Source organism: Odocoileus virginianus, chromosome 9 (genome assembly GCF_023699985.2).
Source record: "Odocoileus virginianus isolate 20LAN1187 ecotype Illinois chromosome 9, Ovbor_1.2, whole genome shotgun sequence".
Lineage (NCBI taxonomy): Eukaryota > Metazoa > Chordata > Mammalia > Artiodactyla > Cervidae > Odocoileus > Odocoileus virginianus.
In genome coordinates, this window is record NC_069682.1 from 55,606,637 (window position 1) to 55,627,922 (window position 21,286).

The 21,286-nt window shown below is 40.6% G+C and overlaps 1 protein-coding gene and 1 pseudogene across 5 annotated transcripts in view; both read right to left on the minus strand.

Moving 5' to 3' along the window:
- The window catches only part of RAD21L1 (RAD21 cohesin complex component like 1), a 252,528-nt gene that overhangs the window by 39,298 nt on the left and 191,944 nt on the right, over nt 1-21,286 (minus strand). For 3 of the 5 annotated variants that reach the window (XM_020900889.2, XM_070472488.1, XM_070472487.1), the window contains exon 1: nt 9,036-9,124. The exons of 1 other annotated variant lie outside the window; for it this stretch is intronic. The gene's annotated coding sequence lies outside the window, so the exon portion shown is untranslated. Of the gene's footprint in view, nt 1-9,035; nt 9,125-21,286 lie in introns of those variants that run through there. One more of the 5 variants, XM_070472491.1, reaches the window with a different exon arrangement.
- On the minus strand, nt 415-9,122 carry LOC110141851 (cAMP-regulated phosphoprotein 19 pseudogene; annotated as a pseudogene).

Here is a 21,286-nt window from a genome sequence, read left to right on the forward strand (position 1 = left end):
AATTAACTTATTGACAGGAAGGACAATGAGATACAATATCTTTAGCTTGTTGACAAGTCAATTGAAGTTTATGTTATAATCCTTTAACTTTTAAGTGTGGTAGTTCATGAAATTATGATGAGAAAGAAATGAAATGAGTTTAGTGTCAGTAGTATTTTTTCCTTCTGCTAAAGGTCCTGGAAGTTGTGAATGTGATCGAATATGAGTAATATAAAAAGGATTGTTTCTATAAAAAATAGCATTTTGTAATTGATTAAACTGTTGAATAATAGGCAGATTAGAGTTAGGTACTGTTACAGTCTTGATTAAAGAAGTAACCTTGACAGCATATTGTGAATCAGAAACAATGTTAACAGGTTCTTTAATATCCAATAATACAGTGTAAATAGCTTCTTTTTTTTTTTAATCAATAGATACTAGGTAGACATTTATTTTTTGTGTATTTTACAAGTTTAATTTTGGAAGGGCTACTTGACAAATTTCAGCATTAACTGCCAACTCTATAGACATGTTCAACAAAAAAGGCATTTACTTTTGACCCTTTTAATACAGGCAAGTGTTCTATTGCATCACAAATATGAGATGCTCTAACAGATCTGAAGGCATATTAAAGGAATTGGATTTTTCTTTCAAATGCTGTTTAGTTGATAAATAACATAATACAAGCATAATTAATGGTGTGACCCACCAGTGATTTCCAGAATAAAACCCATAGGCCTACCTACTTTAAAAGGCAGGAACTAGTGAAAGTTATTAAAATCAGCATTTTTATCCTTAGATTATCAATTCCAGAATGAAACTTCTTTGATCCCAATTTTACAAGGTGTGGTGTGGTGTGTCAGGGGGAGAAGGGATACAGTGGGGGAGAAGGAACATGGGGGAAGGCTGGCAGTGCATGCTGAATTGCAGAATTAGGACAGTGGCTCAAAGCTGTCACTTCCAGATGAGGATAGTGTTTTAGAAAATTTAAAATGGGTCTATAGTTGTGATATATTGGGGAGGATATCAAAGGACTGATAATTCATCAAACCTAAATATCATTTACTGAATGCCATCACGGGGCTTAAGAAATAGGCAGGGATGGGAATGGGGGAGAGCTGACGGAAAATGAGGTGGAAAAGGAAAATGAAAAATGGAAGAAATGTGTCTGAATGTTGGGGAAATGCGAAAAGGCCACCAGAGAAAGTTTGTTGCCACTCAGAAATGCCCTTCCTACAGGATACCTGCCCCAGACTCACCAAAGAGAGAGTTTGGGGCACAGTTCAAGTAGAGCTCACATTTCAGTGTTGATGAGACTTCACTAATTTGGACTGAGAAAGAATACCTGTCTGATTTAGTAAAAAGTATCAATAAACATTTAGAGGTATAGTTCTGTTACATCAAATAAAACAAGGAACAAATTCCAAGTGAAGTAAGAACAAATACAGGCCTTGATGAACAGTTAAAAGCATTTTTTTTTTTCCAGGTGAGCAGCATAATATTGAGTAACTTGTAAAGAGACTGAAAACATGCTCCCTCCAGTTCATCAAAACAATCCAACAATTCTTACTATCCCAACATGCCAATAACTACAATTGTTTTACTCAGATATAGTCTTTAAAAATGAAATGCTTCTAAGAACTGTACTATCAAATAGGAGCTACTGGACATGAAACAGGTAATTTATTTTAGCTGGTTTTTATGAAGTATTTATCTCCAACTTGTTTATGCCAACATACATTTACAATAAGGACAATTATTTAAATTGGCCATTTCTCACACCACAATTCTGAAACCATAGAAATGTTTGATGAAGCCCATCTTAGTCAAAAATCTTCACTCAAGCAATGGTGAAACAGCCTGCAACTATACCTTCAATAAACTGAGCTAAGAAGCAGAACAGAAATACAAAAATGTATAACCTCTATCCCAAGCACCAATAATGGAGACTAAGCAATTACTTAAACCTACAAGTCCTACATGACCGGTCTCTTCTGATGGAAAATCCTGAGATTTCAGTCATTGTGACTTTACAGAAGGCAGGCTGGTTTAATGAGGAAATTTACTTTTAATAAAAAGACAACAATATTTTATTTTGGGCACTTACTCAGTATTTCACAGATCCTCAACAAGTTTTGAGGTAGGTTAATAGTAGTATTTATTTTACAAACTAAAACTCAGGCAGAGATTACATCACTTATTGCAAACCATAGCAGGAGTCCTACCATAACCAAGAATAACACGGTTTTTCAGATTAATCTGATGTGTGTGAATTTAACAGTGACAGCTTGCAAATAGCCATTAAAAACAAAACCCAAACCCCATTAGATACTACAAAAATTCTACTTTGGGTATTTTGTAATTCTTAAATCAATCCTATAGTGATTATACATGCTTTTGAATAACTTACTTACTCTCATTACAAATCTATTTATGTATAACTAATTCTTATAATTGAAGAAGGAAATGGCAACCCACTCCAGTACTCTTGCCTGGAAAACCCTATGGACAGAGGAGCCTGACAGGCTATAGTCCATGGGGTTGCAAGAGTTGGACACAACTTAGCAACTAAAACTAAAACCACCAATCCTTATAGTAACAAATTAGCACATTATTGATTTTGTTCTTCTCTTCTTTTGGGGTGGTTGGAGCAGGAAGATAATCAGCAAGCTTTCCTCAGAGTGCCAGGCAGCCTTTAGGTGCAGGCGCTATGCTCAACGCACCATCTATGGTGATTTGGGGTCAAAGGAAAGCAAGTATCTAATGAAGCCAAGATCCAGAAAAGATGCCTGGATTCAAAAGAGGTGGAGGCCCCGCACAAGTCAAAGAAGAAAAAAGCACTATCATCTCAGGCTACAGATCCTCTGCATCATGCTACAGCATCACAACTTATGGGAAGAGCTCTTAAAAGACCAGTAGATTTGTCCCAGCAGTCTGTTAATTAAAGTTCTTACTAACTAGACAAACCACACATACAATTAAATTTACATTTTATTAAAATGACATCTATAGAAGCAAAATATCTAAATATGTACTATCTGTTTCACCTATCCTGTAAATTGCTCTAACTGTCACAAGTCTTAATTCACTTAGCTTATTATTATTACTTAAAATTCAGCTCATCTTGACTAGATTCCTGGGCCAATCTTCTCAAATACTTGTTTTATTATAAATTTCCTTTTATTTAAACAATTGTCAGTAATAACACAGGATTAAGAGTGGTTAATTAACAACTGAGAAATTATAAGGAAAATGTCATTATTGGGTTAGAAAATACAGCATTCAGCAAAGCAAATTTCAAGAGTGAAGATACAGACACTTATGTTTCTGAACAGCCTGAATCGCACAGCCCAACACAATTTGAGTCAAAGAAGCAAAAAAAAAAAAAAAAAAACACAGAACTGAGGGGCCACAAGAGGCAAAGTATTTATTCTAGTGTCCCCCAAATTGACTGTGGAAGTAAAAAGTTTCTACATTTAAAAAGTTTATATAAATTATATGAATAGTGATTTTCATAAAAGTCAAAATGAAACGTTCTGCATAGGACAAAAGATATGCCTAAGCAACATATCGTATTTGCACAAGGCCACTGAATGTCATGGGTACTACTAACAAATGAAAAAGCTTAAGTCTATGGCAGTCTGAGCAAAGATTTCAGTTTGGTATTCTATAACCCCAAGACTATAAACTACTCTTACTATACAAAAGCTCTAATGACATACAGAGTTTTTTGTAGGAACTCTTGTGCTTCTGGTTGGCACATTATCTACTCTTCAATATGTGAAAGTAATACAGACAGTTATGAGAGGTTGTGCAAAACTATTGTATTTACAAAAATGGCACAAAAGTGAATTCAACAGTCGATGCACTGCACACTTCCTTCACATCTTCAATGACAGAAGGTATTCTGAACACTATAGAACTGAATAAGAACACTAGCTTGAACAGCAGCTGTTAAGCAATAGAGTCACGTGAGTCACACCGGAATGGGCAAATGTTGCCCGAGTAAAATTCTATCGTTAAAGCTGAAACAGACTTAAGGCCATTCAAGTTCAAGCACAGGATGCGAATCTCTTGGAGCCCCGTTCAGTCGTGTTTGAAACATGTGACCTTCCTTCTAACCTGTGGTCTTAAACTTCTGTTTTACAGAACCCCAAAGGAAAATCCAGAAGAAATCAACAGTAGAGATTATATTAAATAAGAGTAACATACAAAGCTATAATTAAGATGAATTAAAGAAAGCCAACATTAAAACTGCAACACTTGTTTGTTACTTGTTGGATCCAGCCCTACACTAGGAGTTAAGTAATATATACAATTATTTTCAAGTAGATTACTTTATGTTGCTCTAACATGTTCTTTTCATCAGTGCACTGTTAAACTAATCAAAAACTCTACACATGTATATTCCCTTACAATAGCAGCACACACTACCGCTATCTGCAAAGCCATCACTCTCAAATGACATAGGGAGTAAAAGGAAATAAAAAGCAGAGGAGTAACATATTAAGGAGAAATAACGGGAATTAGAAGATCCATGCAGTTCAGCTCTTTTTAATCAGCCAGCCAGTTTGCTAGCAACAAGAGATGGTTTCCGTTGAGGAAGGTCCTGTGGAGTGGGAATGTGGTCACCAGTGACCTCTGTCTTATCCGGGGTTGCAGTAGGAAGTTGCTTGTTCTTCATTTTTGCTTTAGCCATGTTGTAATCCCCAGAATCAAAATATTTTTGCCCTTTCTGCAATCGTTTCCTTAAAAAATCGGAACCTCCAGGCTTTTGTCCCAGATGAGGATACCTTGCTTTTAATTTTGCTTCTTCAGCTTTCTCTGGACTAGTCACTTTATCTTCCATTTCCTGATACATTTTCCTTGAATAACTCAATGCATAAGACCCCTCTGCTCCTCCGCGGAGGCTGCCTCGGGGACTTCTGCAGACATACTGCTCCCTCTTCCTCCGCTTCTCCAGTTCTGCGACGCCCAGTAAATAGCTTCTAACTCAGCCTATTATACAGAAGAATATTTAGATGGCCAAATCTTTAGTAGGACCAAAGTAACCTGTTTTGAGGTCCTTATTTGTGTCAGTAAAATAGGTGACAGCATTGTGAATAGGCTCTATTTTTCTTATTTTAGGGAGAATCAAAGCATGTTTTTTAAGAAAATTGATTAACTTAGAAGAAGGGTAGTGGCAATCAATGTTGCCAATAAAATCAGAAAGAGCAATTTGCCATTCACTATTTTGAATATAAATGTTCAATTTATATTTTAGAAAATGGTACAATTATAGTCTTTGGATCATAACCTGACAATTGTTGAATACGAGTTCTCATCTTAAATATTAACTTGCTAACCATATCAACATAAGTAGTCAATAACTTCGTTTGTTTACGACACAAAAAGACCCATTCAATTATAGCTTCTGTTTGCCAGATTATTCCTGTGGGAGGATATGGAGTGGGCATAATTAAAGCTGTTATAGGCTGATTTAATTCTACCCTAGTCAATTGTTGATTTTGAATTACCTGATTAATTTGTTGTATTTCTATTTTGGCTTCATGGGTTAGAGACCAAGGACTTTTTAATTCATTATCTCCTCGTAATATATTAAATAGATTTTTAAAGGCATAATTAGGAATCCTTAAGGTCGGGTGGGACTTCCTTGGTGGCTCAGACGGTAAAGCGTCTGCCTACAATGTGGGAGACCGGGGTTCAATCCCTGGGTCTGGAAGATCTCCTGGAGAAGGAAATGGCAACCCACTCCAGTATTCGTGCCTGGAAAATCCCATGGATGGAGAAGCCTAGTAGGCTACAGTCCATGGGGTCGCAAAGATTGAGACACGATTGAGCGACTTCACTTTCAAGGTTGGACGAAGCCAGTTAATATCACTTAATAATTCTTGAAAACTATTTAAAGTTTTTAATTGATCAATTCGAATCTGTGTTTTTTGTGGAGATAAGTGTTTCTATTTAATATATAACCCAAATATTGATAAGGAGCTTCAATTTGAACTTTATCTGCTGTAATAATTAATCCATACAATTCTAAAATCTTTTGGGTTTCTAAAAATATTTGTTGAAGAATTTTCTTATCAAAGTATGCTAATAAAACATCATCCATATAATGAATAATATAGGCTTGTGGCTATTTTTCTCTAATTAAACATAAAGGCTGATTTACAAAGTGTTGACACAAGGTGGCGCTGTTCATCATTCCTTGTGGCAAAACAGTCCAGTGGTATCGCGGACTAGGGCCTTTATTATTAATATTGGGAATAGAAAAAGCAAAAATTTGGAGCATCATTAGGATTTAATGGAATAGTGAAAAAACAATCTTTTAAATCAATAATAATAATTTTCCATCACTTTGGAATCATAGCGGGAGAAGGGAGTACAGATTGTAATACTTAATGGGTTCCATAACAGCATTGATTTTTCTTAAATCTGTAAGCATTCTCCATTTACTTGATTTCTTTTAATCAAAGATTGGTGAATTCCAAGGGCTAGTAGTTTCTACCATATGTCCTGATTTTAATTGTTCTTCTACTAGTGTATGTAAGGCTTCGATTTTTTCTTTTGATAAAGGCCACTGTTCCACCCATATAGGGTTATCTGAAAACCATTTCATTTTTAATGCAGTCTTTGGAACAGTGGCCCCTAGGCTAAATTTTGAGGAGTACTAGGGTGAAGTCCCATATTAGTCATAATTTGTTTTGTCTGACATTATGGGAGGTATTATAACATAAGCTCCCCATTGCATAAGTAAATCATGGCCCATAAGTTAATAGGAATATCAGCAACCAGTGGTTGAAGCATAGGAGTTTATTGATTGGGCCCCTGGAAACAGACAGGGCGTGCACTCTGAGCTATACTGCTCATTGTTCCTATTCCAGTAATAATTGTGGGAACTTGTAACTGCCAGGATCGAGGCCAGTGTTTAGAGGCAATGATAGAAACATCTGCCCCTGTGTCCACAAGTCCAGGGAATTGCCTTCCCATAATTTTTATTTCTAATTTTGGTCTTTCGTCTGTGACAAAAGTTTGCCAAAATACTTGTTTTCCAGTACTTCAAAATTCTCCTATTCTCTTTTTAGGAGAATTTAATTTTATATAAGGTAATAATAACAATTGAGCAATTTGATCTCCCTTAGATATTTGATAGGGAACACTGGTTTTTAGCATTATAAGTATTTCTCCTTCAAAATCTTCATCTATTATTTCTATTTGAACTTCGACCTCCTTTAAAGTGAGATTGCTTCTTCCTATTATTAAACCAACAGTATTTTTAGATAGGGGTCCCCAGATGTCAGTTGGTATTTTATATATTCCCACAGAGGGCATTACTACTAAATTTTCTAAGGCTGGTATGTCTAACGCTGTGCTCCCTGATGTTGCAGGGAGTAAGTCATGAACTGATTGTTTTCTTGAGATTGAGCTGGGTAGGTGAAGGGAACTGCGTTCCAAGTGCCTGCATTGTTTTTGGGGCCCCGAGCCAGGCCCCGATTCCCATTTCCTGACAAGGTAGTCCCGTCTTTATGAAATTTTGACCTACATTGATTTGCCCAGTGATTTCCCTTATGGCATTTTGGGCATAATCCTGGAGTCTTGATATCATTTTTTGTCTTTTTTGAATTTCCTCCTTTACAGTCTTTTATAATGTGTCCTAATTTTCCACATTGGTGACATCTCATATCCGTCTTTTTATTAGCCTTAGACAATGCTTGAGTCAGGAGTTGCATTTTATACGGTTCTGACCCAATACCCTGGCAAACTTTGAGATATTCTTCTAGGGGGGCACTCTGTGCTTTGAGAGGCTGAGTCGCCTTTTTACAATCTGAGTTAGCATTGTCATAAGCAAGAACTTGCATCAGCAAATCTCTCAGACCAGGCTGTGAGGCTATTTTGGTCAAATTTTGACGTGGCCTAAAATCAAATTTTGGTCATATTTTGACGTGGCGATAAAATCTACATAAGTTCCCCCATTTGATTGTTTAATTTGGGTAAATGAAACCGAGGCTTGTCAGGGTGGATTTATTCTCTCCCAGCCTTTTAAACATATAATTCTCACTTGAGTAAGTAATTGATCATCAAACTAAGCCTGGATGCCAAAATATCCTCCGCTATCCATTAATTGATCAAGCATTATATTAACTGGCGGGTTGGCTGTCGCATTTCTGTGAGCTTGTTGATTTGCCTCATCTTGCCACCGGGTCCTAAATTGTAAAAATTCTGAGGTGGATAGGCAAGTTCTGGCTATCATTTCCCAATCATAAGGAATTAACCATTCAGCTTGTGAAAGTCCCTGAATTAGTCCCATGGTATAAGGAGAATTAGTTCCATATTGGGTACATGCCTGTTTTATCTCCTTTATAGTTTTAAATGGTATGGCATTATAATCATAATGCATTCCTCCTTGTGGTAATTGAGGATCTGGTGGGATCTGAGTTACAGCCACAGGGAGAACTAAAGCGTCTTCATCCCCCTGCAATTGTGCCATACGAACCCCCTTTTGTAAAGGCGTCATTTTATTAGGCACAGCTATCTCTGGTTTACAAGCAAATCCATCATCCCAAGGGGTTTCAGGATTGAAAGGAGGAGGCTCAACCAGAGGTGCAGTTGGACTAGAGAGCAAGATCTGCTCTTGACTTCTGTCATTCTTTTGGCTCTTATTTCTTGTTTTTATTGATTGCTTCTCTTCCTCATCACCAATGTTATCATATAAAATCATTTCCTCCATTTGTTCTTGTAATTGTTCTCTAGAATCCTGTGAATCCGAGCCTTCTGATTGCAGTGGTCCTAAAGCTGTGCTAATGAAATTCCCTACTGACCATACAGACAAAAGAATCCTTTCCCCGCGTGGGAAGGCACGGCGCAGGCAACACATAACTTCTTGCCATTCCTCATACCTCAAAGTCCCTCTGTCTGGATCTAGCCAGTAGCAATATTTTTTAACGGCAGATATCTCAACCTCCGAACTTTTTAACAAAGTTTTTAACAGTCACTATGCTTGGAAGGATTTTGTCCCTTTGTTAGCCTGATTGACAAATCCACAGGGGTGTACTTACCAACTATCCTCGTTGCCGAGCTGGCCGGACTTCCCTGTGTTCTCTGCTGCTAGGAGCGTAGCCTAGTAGGCTGGTTTCCCTTTGAGGTCCCTGTTCAGTCCAGCTCGACAAGCAGGGTTTCCGAAAGCGTGATGCAGCGGGAGAATAAGAAACAAGACACAAGAGTTCAGTGAAAAGTGAGGATCAGAAGACCAACACCGCTCCAAGGTGAAGGTGCTGAAACTGAATCCGTGCCAGCTTTGTTATACTCTCAGCCATGAAGGAAGGAATATGCAGGGGGTTAAGCAATAACTCATTTGGGTAAACCTTTGGGTAAACGAGAAACAATAATCAATAACTAAACTAAACTAAACTAATCAGTAACTAAAACTAATATTCTTATCTATAGATTTCCTCCAGATACAGGAAAACATGTAACTCTGAGAGGCCAGTTGGGAAACAGTCTGGGGTTGGTTTTCCACCCCCAGGATTATATTTTATTTTCAAGATTATGAACTGTTCCCTCTGGACTTGTTCTAAGAGTCCCATGCCTTAAAGCATCCAGTTTATCAATGATTATAAATTCTTTCTGTGGCCCTCGCTTGGGCCTGCTTTTCTTCTATTCTTCCTCTCTCCTACAATAGTCCAACTCTCACATCCATACATGACTACTGGAAAAACCATAGCTTTGACTAGATGGACCTTTGCCAGCAAAGTAATGTCTCTACTTTTTAATGTGCTGTCTACGTTGGTCATAACTTTTCTTCCAAGGAGCAGGCATATTTTAATTTCATGGCTGCAGTCACCATCTGCAGTGATGTTGGATCCCCCCAAAATAAAGTCTGTCACTGTTTCCCTGTTTCCCCATCTATTTGCCATGAAGTGGTGGGACCAGATGCCATGATCTTAGTTTCTTAATGTTGAGTTTTAAGTCAACTTTTTCACTCTTCTCTTACTTTCATCAAGAGGCTCTTTAGTTCTTCTTTGCTTTCTGTCATAAGGGTGGTATCATCTGCATATCTGAGGTTATTGATATTTCTCTCAGCAGTCTTGATTCCAGATTGTGCTTCATCCAGTCCAGCATTTCTCATGATGTACTCTGCATATAAGTTAAATAAGCAGAGTGACAATATACAGCCTTGACATACTCCTTTCCCGATTTGGAACCAGTCTGCTGTTCCATGTCCAGTTCTAACTGTAGTTTCTTGACCTGCATACAGATTTCTCAGGAGGCAGGTCAGGTGGTCTGGTGTACCTATCTCTTTAAGAATTTTCCAGTTTGTTGGGATCCACACAGTCAAAGACTTTGGCATGGTCAATAAAGCAGAAGTAAATGTTTCTCTGGAACTCTCTTGCAACATCCAATGGATGTTGGCAATTTGATCTCTGATTCCTCTGCCTTTTCTAAATCCAGCTTGAACATCTGGAAGTTCACGGTTCACATACTGTTGAAGCCTCACTTGGAGAAATTTGAGCATTACTTTGCTAGCATGTGAAAGTGAAAGTTGTTCAATCGTGTCTAACTCTTTGCAACCCATGGACTGTACATACAGTCCATGGAATTCTCTAGGCCAGATAACTGGAGTGGGTAGCCTTTCCCTTCTCCAGGGGATCTTCTCAACCCAGGGATCGAACCCAGGTCTCCCGTATTACAGGCAGATTCTCTACCAGCTGAGCCACAGGGCAAGCTAGCATGTGAGATGAATGCAATTGTGCAGTAGTTTGAGCATTCTTTGGCATTGCCTTTCTTTGGGATAGGAATGAAAACTGACCATTTCTACTCCTGTGGCCACTGCTGAGTTTTCCAAATTTGCTGGCATATTGAGTGCAGCACTTTCACAGCATCATCCTTTAGGATTCGAAATAGCTCAACCGGAATTCCATCACCTCCACTAGCTTTGCTCATAGTGGTGCTTCCTAAGGCCCAGTTGACTTTGCATTCCAGGATGTCTGGCTCTAGGTGAGTGATTATACCATCGTGATTATCTGGGTTGGGGAGATCTTTTTTGTATAGTTCTTCTGTGTATTCTTGCCTCCTCTTCTTAATATCTTCTGCTTCTGTTAGGTTCATACCATTTCTGTCCTTTATTGAGCCCATCTTTGCATGAAAATTTCCCTTGGTATCTCTAATTTTCTTAAAGAGATCTCTAGTCTTTCCCATTCTATTGTTTTCCTCTATTTCTTTGCATTGATCACTGAGGAAGGCTTTCTTATTTCTCCTTGCTATTATTCGGAACTCTGCCTTCAAATGGGTATATCTTTCCTTTTCTCCTTTGCCTTTCCCTTCTCTTCTTTACATAGCTATTTGTAAGTCCTCCTCATACAACCATTTTGCCTTTTTGCATTTCTTTTTCTTGGGGATGGTCTTGATCACTGCCTCCTGTATAATCACGAACCTCCATCCGTAGTTCTTCAGGCACTCTATCAGATCTAATCCTTTGAATTTATTTGTCATTTCCACTGTATAATTGTAAGTGATTTGATTTAGGTAATACCTGAATAGTCTAGTGGTTTTCCCTACTTTCTTCAATTTCAGTTTGAATTTGACAATAAGGAGTTCATGATCTGAGCCACAGTTACCTCCTGGTCTTATTTTTGCTGACTGTATAAAGCTTCTCCATCTTTGGTTGCAAAGAATATGATCAATTTGATTTTGCTATTGACCATCTGGTGATGTCCATGTGTAGCGTCTTCTCTTGTGTTGTTGGAAGAGGGTGTTTGCTATGACCAGTGCATTCTCTTAGCAAAACTCTATTATCCTTTGCCCTGCTTCATTCTGTACTCCAAGGCCAAATTTGCTTGTTATTCCAGGTATTTCTTGACTTCCTACTTTTGCATTCCAGTCCCCTATAATGAAAAGTACATTTTTGGGGGGTGTTAGTTCTAGAAGGTCTGTAGAGCTTCATAGCACTGCTCAACTTTACCTTCTTCAGCATTACTGGTCAGGGCATAGACTTGGGTTATGATGATATTGAATGCTTTGCCTTCAAAATGAACAGAGATCATTCTGTCATTTTTGAGATTGCATCCAAGTACTGCATTTCAGACTCTTTTGTTGACTATGAGGGCTACTCCATTTCTTCTAAGGGGTTCTTACCCACAGTAGTAGATATAATGGTCATTTGAGTTAAATTCACCCATTCTAGTCCATTTTAGTTTGCTGATTCCTAAATGTCAATGTTCACTCTGGCCACCTCCTGTTTGACCACTTCCAATTTACCTTGATTCATGGACCTAACATTCCAGGTTCCTATGCAATATTATTCTTTACAGCATCGGACTTTACTTCCATCACCAGTCCCATCCACAACTGGACGTTGTTTTTGCTTTGGCTCCGTCTCTTCATTCTTTCTGGAGTTATTTCTCTACTGTTCTCCAGTAGCATATTGGGCACCTACTGACCTGGGGAGTTCATCTCTTAGTGTCCTATCTTTTTGCCTTTCCATACTGTTCATGGGGTTCTCAAGGCAAGAATACTGAAGTGGCTTGCCATTCCCTTCTCCAGTGGACCACGTTTTGTCAGAACTCTCCACCATGACCTGTCTATCTTGGGGGGACAGGCATGGCTCATAGTTTCATTGAGTTAGACAAGGCTGTGGTCCATGTGATCAGATTGGTTAGTTTTCTGTGATTGTGGTTTTCAGTCTGTCTGTCCTCAGATGGAGAAGGATAAGAGGCTTATGAAAGCTTCCAGATGGGAGAGACTGACTGGGGGGACAGTGGGTCCTATTCTGATGGGCGGGGCCATGCTCAGTAAATCTTTAATCCAATTTTCTGTTGAAGGGTGGAGCTGTGTTCCCTTCCTGTTGTTTGACCTGAGCCCCAACTATGGTGGAGGTAGTGAGGATGATGGTGACCTCCTTCTAAAGGTCCCATGCAAGCACTGCCACACTCAGTGCCCCCAACCCTGCAGCAGGCCACCGCTGACCCACGCCTCTGCTGGAGACTCCTGGACACTCATGGGCAAGTCTGAGTCAGTCTCTTGGGGGGGTCACTGCTCCTTTCTCTTGGGTCCTGGTGTGCACAAGGTTTTGTTTGTGCCCTCCAAGAGTCTGTTTCCCCAGACCTGTGTAAGTTCTGGCAGCTCTATGGTGGAGTTAATGGTGACCTTCTCCAACAGGGCTTATGCTATACCCAGGTCTGTTGCACCCAGAGCCCCTGCCCCTGCAGCAGTCCACTGCTGATTTGTACCTCCTCAAGAGACACTCAAACACAGTTCTGTCTCAATCTCTGTGGGGTCTCTGGGTCCTGGTGCACACCAGGTATGTTTGGGCCCTCTGAGTGTCTCTGGCGGTATGGGGTTTGATTCTAAACACAATTTTGCCCCTCCTACTATCTTGCTGGGGCTTCTCCTTTGCCCTTGGACATGGGGTATCTCCTTTGCCCTTGAACTTGGGGTAGTTAATAATTCCCCTCCTTTTGTGATGAGGAAGTAGCCTGGAGAGGAGAAGCCACAGCTGCAGGATCACATAGTTAGGAATGGTTTCACTCCCTTTTTCCTAACTGAGCGAACCGTGTCACAGTGACCACTCAGGCAGACATCTGGGGGATGCCCTTGATGCTAGCTTCTCAATATTCAATCCGTAATCAAGCCCATCACTTTACCTTCCAATAGGACTTTATCCATTTCTCACTGTCTCTACCCTCTTTACCACTTCCTCTTAGAGAAGCACTAACAGCTTATTCAGCAATCTCCCTCATGTCACTTGCCTCCCTTGAGCCCATTGCCCACACTGCAGCCAGAGGGATCTCCCCTTTGAAAGCTCTTTAAGTCTTCCTGTTGCTCTTAGAATAAAACCAAACACCTTCCTGACAACTACAGGGTCCTGCCTAATCACCCCCTTACTCATTCTAGCTTCATGTTCTATGAGTTGATTTATCCTGACCATAGTGAATCTTCAGTTTCAGGGTCCTTACTTTCCCGGGCCCCTTCAAAGTCCTGGGAGAACATAGCAATATATTCAGCAGGGTATATGTTTTTATAAACATTGCAGAAGTAAGATATTTAACTATGATCATTTACGATCATTGTCTTTCAACTCTCCCTCTGTCATAATATATTGTTCCAATGCAGTACTGGAAGGATGCAGCTAAGACAAAGTTGAGTTAGGTGTACATTAGTTTAGATTCAGAGGTGTTATGGACTAAATGTTGTGTCCCCCGAAATTCATATGTTGAAGTCCTAATCTCCGATGTGATAGTATTGAGAGATGGGGCGCTTGGGAGGTAATTAGGTCATGAGGGCTCCACGTTGATGGGTTAATAATGTGAAATTAGTTCCCTTATAAAGGAGACCTTTCAACCTTTCTGCCATGTGAGGACACAATGAGAAGACAGCTGTCTATGAAACAGGAAACAGGTTCTCACCTGACACTAAATCTGCTGGCAACTCGATCCTGGACTTCCCAACCTCCAGAACTGAGAGAAACAAATGTTTGTTGTTTAGCCACCCAGTCTGTGGTAGTTTGTTGTAGCAGCTCAAACAGAATAAGACAAGAACCATTTATATGGTTCACAGTCCCTTTCGTCTACAATTGTGTCATCACTGTCCTTCCCAGTGCAGGAATGGCTTCCAGGAACACTCCTATTGTCTACTGTGCTGACTCGCCCTGAACTCTGACAGGAAGGTGCAGGGCCACAGGTTATAGTAGTGGCCAGCATCAGGGGTATGTACAAAACGGGTGGGGAAGAGATTTGAAATATCCAGTACCAGAGCTAGTCCATAGAAAACTCTGTTGATCATCAGATGTATTAAACTATATGCAGAGGATTTGGTTCTTAGCAAAGCCCGGTTAAGAAATGGCAACACACTCCAGGAGTCACTTGCCTCCCTTGGGCCCATTTAAGATCGTTGTCTTTTAACTTTCCCTCTTTCATAATATATTGTGCCTGGGAAATTCCAGGCGCAGAGGAGCCTGGTGGGGTTCCCAAAGAGTTGGACATGACTGAGCAGACACACATGCATGCAAAGCCTGGTTAAAAGCAGTATATTTGGCAGTGCAGTCTATACAATTATAAATGTACTGCATGGTTTTTCCTCCTTTCTAATAGAAATTGAACAAACTAAAAGATATCAAGGTCCTATGTTTGTAGGGATATGGAGAACTGTAAACAGCAAGTATCATATGTCTACGAGGAACTTTGAGTGTTTAATCTCATTGTGTTGGGTTATGCCTCGCTTAGCATTTCTGTCCTAGTAGTGTCTCACAAATGAAGTGGCCTGTAGATCATAACAAAAGTGATAGAGTAGGCCCTCCGTATCTATAGGTTCTGCATCTGTGGATTCAGCTAACCTCAGCAAACTTTTTGAAAAAAAATTCCAGAAATTTCCAAAAGCCAACAGCCACATGGTGACAACAATTTACATAGCATTTACTTTGTGTTAGATGTAATCTAGAGATTATTTAAAATATAGGGGTGTGTGAGTAGGTTATATGTAGATACTATGTCCTTTTACATAAAGAACCTGAGCATCCATGGATTTTGGTATCTTCAGGGGAATAATTGCCCTGCAGATTGTTGTTATTTAGTCACTAAGCCGTGTCCAACTCTTTTGTGACCCCATGGACTGTAGCCTGCTGGGCTCCTCTGTCCATGGGATTTCCCAGTGGATTTCCCAGTGGTATCCTGCAGATACCAAAGAGTAACCGTCATTCATTAAGAGGAATAGATGCATTTCAAATCAAAGTAACGAATAGACTTGATTGTGATAATCTAATTAATTAAAAGAAGTGAATTATAGGACTTCCCTGGTGGTACAGTGGATAGGAATCTGTCTCGGCCAATGCAGGGGACATGGGCTCAATCCCTGCCCGGGAAGATTCCACATGCTGAGAAGCAACTAGGCCCATGCAGCATGACTGAGCCCACATATACTGCAACTACTGAAGCTCACGCGCCTAAAACCTGTGCTCCGCCGTGAGAGGAGCCACTGCAGTGAGAAGCCTGTGCACGGCAACGAACAGTAGCCCCTGCTTGCCACAGCTAGAGAAAGCCTGAATACAGCAATGAAGACCCAGTGCAACCAATTAAAAAAAAAAGTGAATCATATAAATACATTTGGGGGGAGATTCAAATTTCTCGCTTATTTGACATGAAATACTGATATGGATGAAGATAACGTGGAATTCATATTATGCCACCACATGGGGATGCTGACAATAAAACTAGTTAATGGACTGCCAACTCAAAAAGTATTGAAGCCTAGTCACTATATAAAAAGACTTACGTCTGTGTTTCCATTGCTGCCGTGCAAATGGCAGTACTATCTTTCTAGATTCCATACACATGCGTTAATATACAGTATTTGACTCTCTCGGACTTACTTCACTCTCTGCAGTAGGTTCTAGGTTCATCCACCTCATTAGGACTGACTCGAATGCATTCATTTTTATAGTTGCAGGGCAGCAGTGGAGACACAGACATAGAGAACAGATTTATGGACATAGCGTGGGAAGGAGAGGGTGAGACAAATTGCAAGAATAGCATGAAAACATGTACATTGCCATATGTAAAATAGATAGCCACTGGGAATTTGCTGTGTGACACATGGAGCTTAACCCATGCTCTGTGACAATCTAGAGGGGTGGGGTGGAGTGGGAGATGGGAGGGAGGTTCAAGAGGGAAGGGGCATATGCATGCACACGTACATGCTATGTTGCTTCAGTCGTGTCTAGCTCTTTGCAACCCTTATGGAGCGTAGTCTGCCAGGCTTCTCCCTCCATGGGATTCTCCTGGCAAGAATACTGGAGTATGTTGCCATGCACTCTTCCAGGGCATCTTCTTGACCCAGGGATTGACCTACATCTCTTACTTGTCTCCTGCATTGGCAGGCAGGTTCTTTACCACTAGTGCCACCTAGGGAAGCCCTGAAATATGTATACCTGTGGCTGATTCATGTTGATATATGGCAGAACCAGCACAATATTGTAAAGCAATTATCCTTCAACAAAAAAAATTTTTAGAGAGTTATAGCTCATGTATTAATGTTAAGGAAATTTAGAAGTTTTTTCAGATTTGACAATAATCCTAAGAACTTACATGGCATTAAGCTTTACAACTTAGAGAAAACTGTTTAAACTACCCACCAAAAAAGTCAATCTTGTAAAGACTGAATTATTGTCTTTATATTTTTATAGAAATAAATCACTGTCTTATGACTATATGGTCAAAGAATATATAGAAAAAAGTTACAGAGCTATATCATGGCACCCAATTAATAAAAATATTATGCTATACTTCCAGAGTTTATGATTTTATAATTTGTATCAGTTTTTAAAATTTCATCATTTGCTGTTATTACTTCCATAGTCATAAAAGAAAAACCCCCCTTTTTAATGTACTGCTGTACTTATGACTTTTTATTCTTTTTCTTTACTCAAAAAATACCCTAAATTTTATAAGCTTCAGGCTGCATAAAACCTGTCTCTGTCCCTACCAAGACCTGTGTCCTTGCTCCCTGTGCTGTAGCCATATATTGAATCCCTTCTATGCCCACTGCTTGGGAAAGTGCCTGGCACACCAGAAAACTACTTGTAGAAAAATGAATGAAATTGGAATGCGAGAATGTCAACTACAGGAAAACATGAATTTTATCCATTTAATTTTTTCCCTACATTCCCACATCCAGAACAGTGTCTGACACATAGCAGGTGCACCATAAGTATTTTAATTTTTTAAAAAAATATTTATTTAAAAAAAAAAATTTATTTATTTGGCTGTGCTGGGTCTCAGCTGTGACACTTGGGATCTTCAGTTATGGCCTGTGGGATCTAGATCCCTGACCAGGGATTGAACCCAGGCCCCCTGCATTAGGAGTGTGAAGTCTTAGCCACTGGACCACCAGGGAAGTCCTTTAAATTTTCTCATTTTTAATTGAAGGATAATTGCTTTACAGTATTGTGGTGGTTTCTACCAAATACAGTAAGTATTCTTCTAAATGAGTCCAGACCTGTTACCCATTTTACTGCAGATAATGCTTCTTTTCATCGTCTCTGGTTATTCCATTTACAAAGCACTTCTGCAAGATCTCTCCCACAACTCTGACAGGTGTCATTTTCATTTCAGAGTTAAGGTTCAGAGGAGGAGAAGTGACTTGCCACAGGTTATTCAGTCAGTGGCAGAGCTGAACCTAGATCTCAGGGCCAGAAAGCCTCGGTGTCCCCTCGCAGTATAACCCGTTCCTCAGTAAGAAAGTAGGCAATGAAGCCAGTCCCACAACGCAGAGCAGGCTGCTTAACAGAAGAGTTACTCCACATGGACACCAGGTGGCGCCCATCCACCGAGTAATTCCCTTAGACGGTCCTTGATAAGGAACACAAAAACCTTTATCAGAAACCAAAGTTTGAACCACCAGTTTCATTTGCTTTTAGCTGCCCTGCTTTTCCTTCATTGACCACCCGCTCTTTGGGTCTCAGTTTCCCTTCTGTCAAATGGGAATATCAACAGGTACTTCCTAGCCAGGTGATATGCTATGGTGCCCATGAATAGCCCATGTTCAATAAGCATGTATCCTCCTTCTTCCGACAGGGCAAGTGGTAATCCCCGGCTGTACAAAATTCCTTTTAGCCCTGCACATTGACAGAATGATTTCCAGTAGGAATGAGAAGGAAATTACCTTTTGTTGATCATCTACTGTGCTAGATGGAAAAGTGGCCCCTACATCCTAATCCCTGGAGCCCATGAATGTTAGTTTACATGGGGGTGTCTTCGTAGATGTGATTAAATTTAAGGATCTTGAGATGGGGGATTATCCTGGATTATCAGCTGAGTGCTAAATGTAATCGCACATATCCTCAGTAAGGGGAAGGCAGGGGGAGATTGTTCACACACAGAGCAGAAGGCAGAGGTGTGGCTTCAAGCTCAAAAATGCCTGCAGCCATCAGAAGCCAGACAAAATTGGGAACAGATTCTCCCCCAGAGCTTCCACAGGGAGTGCAGCCTGGCACACATCTTGGTTTTTGTCCAGTGAAACAGGAGCAGGACTGTGACCAGGGGGCAGAGGAAGGTTAGAATTCCCATCTTATGAACTGGGTTCATGATTTGCTGGGAGCAAGGAAGGGGCTGCACTCCAGGGCACACTCCGACTCTGGGTCTGCTCACCAACCATCACCATGGTTCCAGGGGGTGTTGTCTAAAGGTGTCTTTGAGTTCCTTTCACACACACACACACACACACACACACACACACATAGAATGTCTTGCCCTAGACTCTGCCAGAAGGAGGGGCGGGGGAGTGGGGGACACATGAACCCAACATCTCTGCATCCTCTTTCTCACGGAACCCCTCCTTCCACTTCGTCTGATAGGAGGAACACCGTTGTGCTGTGGGTCAGAGCTCTGCTTAGGCAGAAAGTGGATCTGAGATTTACACAGTGTGTTATTTGGGCCACTTAGTTCCACTGACTGTGTTAGTCACTCAGTCATGTCTGACTGTTTGTGACCCCACAGACTAGCCCACCAGGCTTCTCTGTCCATGGAATTCTCCAGGCAAGAATACTGGAGTGGATTGCCATTCCCTTCTCCAACCTTATGGCAGAAAGTGAAGAGGAACTAAAAAGCCTCTTGATGAAAGTGAAAGAAGAGAGTGAAAAAGTTGGCTTAAAGCTCAACATTCAGAAAACTAAGATCATGGCATCTGGCCCCATCACTTCATAGGAAATAGATGGGGAGACAGTAGAAAGTGTCAGACTTTATTTTTGGGGGCTCCAAAATCACTGCAGATGGTGATTGCAGCCATGAAATTAAAAGACGCTTACTCCTTGGAAGGAAAGTTATGACCAACCTAGAGAGCATAATAAAAGCAGAGACATTACTTTGCCAACAAAGGTCCGTCTAGTCAAGGCTATGGTTTTTCCAGTGGTCATGTATGGATGTGAGAGTTGGACTGTGAAGAAAGCTGAGCGCTGAAAAATTGATGCTTTTGAACTGTGGTGTTGGAAAAGACTCTCAGGAGTCCCTTGGACTGCAAGGAGATCCAACCAGTCCATCCTAATGGAGATCAGTCCTGGGTGTTCATTGAAAGGACTGATGCTGAATCTGAAACTCCAATACTTTGGCCACCTCATGTGAGGAGTTGACTCATTGGAAAAGACCCTGATACTGGGAGGGATTGGGGGCAGGAGGAGAAGGGGACAACAGAGGATGAGATGGCTGGATGGCATCACCGACTCAATGGACATGAGTTTGTGTAAACTCTGGGAGTTGGTGATGGACAGGGAGGCCTAGGCGTGCTGCAATTCATGGGGTCGGAAAGAGTTGGACGTGACTGAGCGGCTGAACTGAACTGAACTGAGTTTCACTGAAGCCCAGCCCTTCATTCCTAAATGGAGATATAATATGACCCTTGCAGAGCTGCTGAGTGGGTTCAGTGCAACATCTTTACTGTTTCATATGGTTTTGGCAGTCAGAGTAGATGACTGATAATGAAAATGAAGAGCGGCACACACACAGCCCTTATTAGGCAACAGGCATGGTTGTAATCATTTTGCATGTGTTAGCTCACTTTCACGACAACCTCAGAAGGTAGGTATATTATCCATTCCCATTCTGTACATGATGAAACTGAAGCACAGAGAATTTAATGACTTGCCCAAGGGCACATCATTAGTAAATGGAGAGCTGGGATTTGAGCACTAGCAGTGAGGCTCCAGGCTGTACTTATAGCCACTACACTATTCTGAGCTAAAAAATGGTAGCTGTTATTATTCATTATGCTAGCTGAGATTGATGTGCCAGGACCATGCTGATTCACCGCATTTGCACAATCAGTATGTGAGGTAATTAACTGTTGTGTCCGCACTTTACAGAAGAGCAAATGGAGGCGAGAAAAGTTATGTTGTTTGCTTAAGGGCATAGAACTAATATACAGCAGGCCTGGGATTCAAATCCAAGCATGCTGGTGTCACGGCCCTTACTCAATTACTGCATTATACTGTACTGACAATGATGGTGAGGAGAAGAGGCAGAAGAAGAGGTGGAGGAGAGGACAAACCTACCTTACACTAACCTGCTATGATGTGCTCAGATTCAAAGGTTGAGCTGATCCAACAGATTCCCTTTCCATAGACTTCAACGTAGAGAAATAGCAGAACCATGAAATCTTTAGTAATAGAAGTGGATAAACAAAAAAAATGCAAAAAGAAGACCAGAAAGTAAAGCCCAAACATAGTTAAAGGAAGCCAAAGGCAGGACGTAGGACAGATGGCAGAACAGCCCCTGTCCCTTGGTTCTCGGCCTTCCCTTGAGGGTGTAGGGCTGGTGGAAACTCAGTT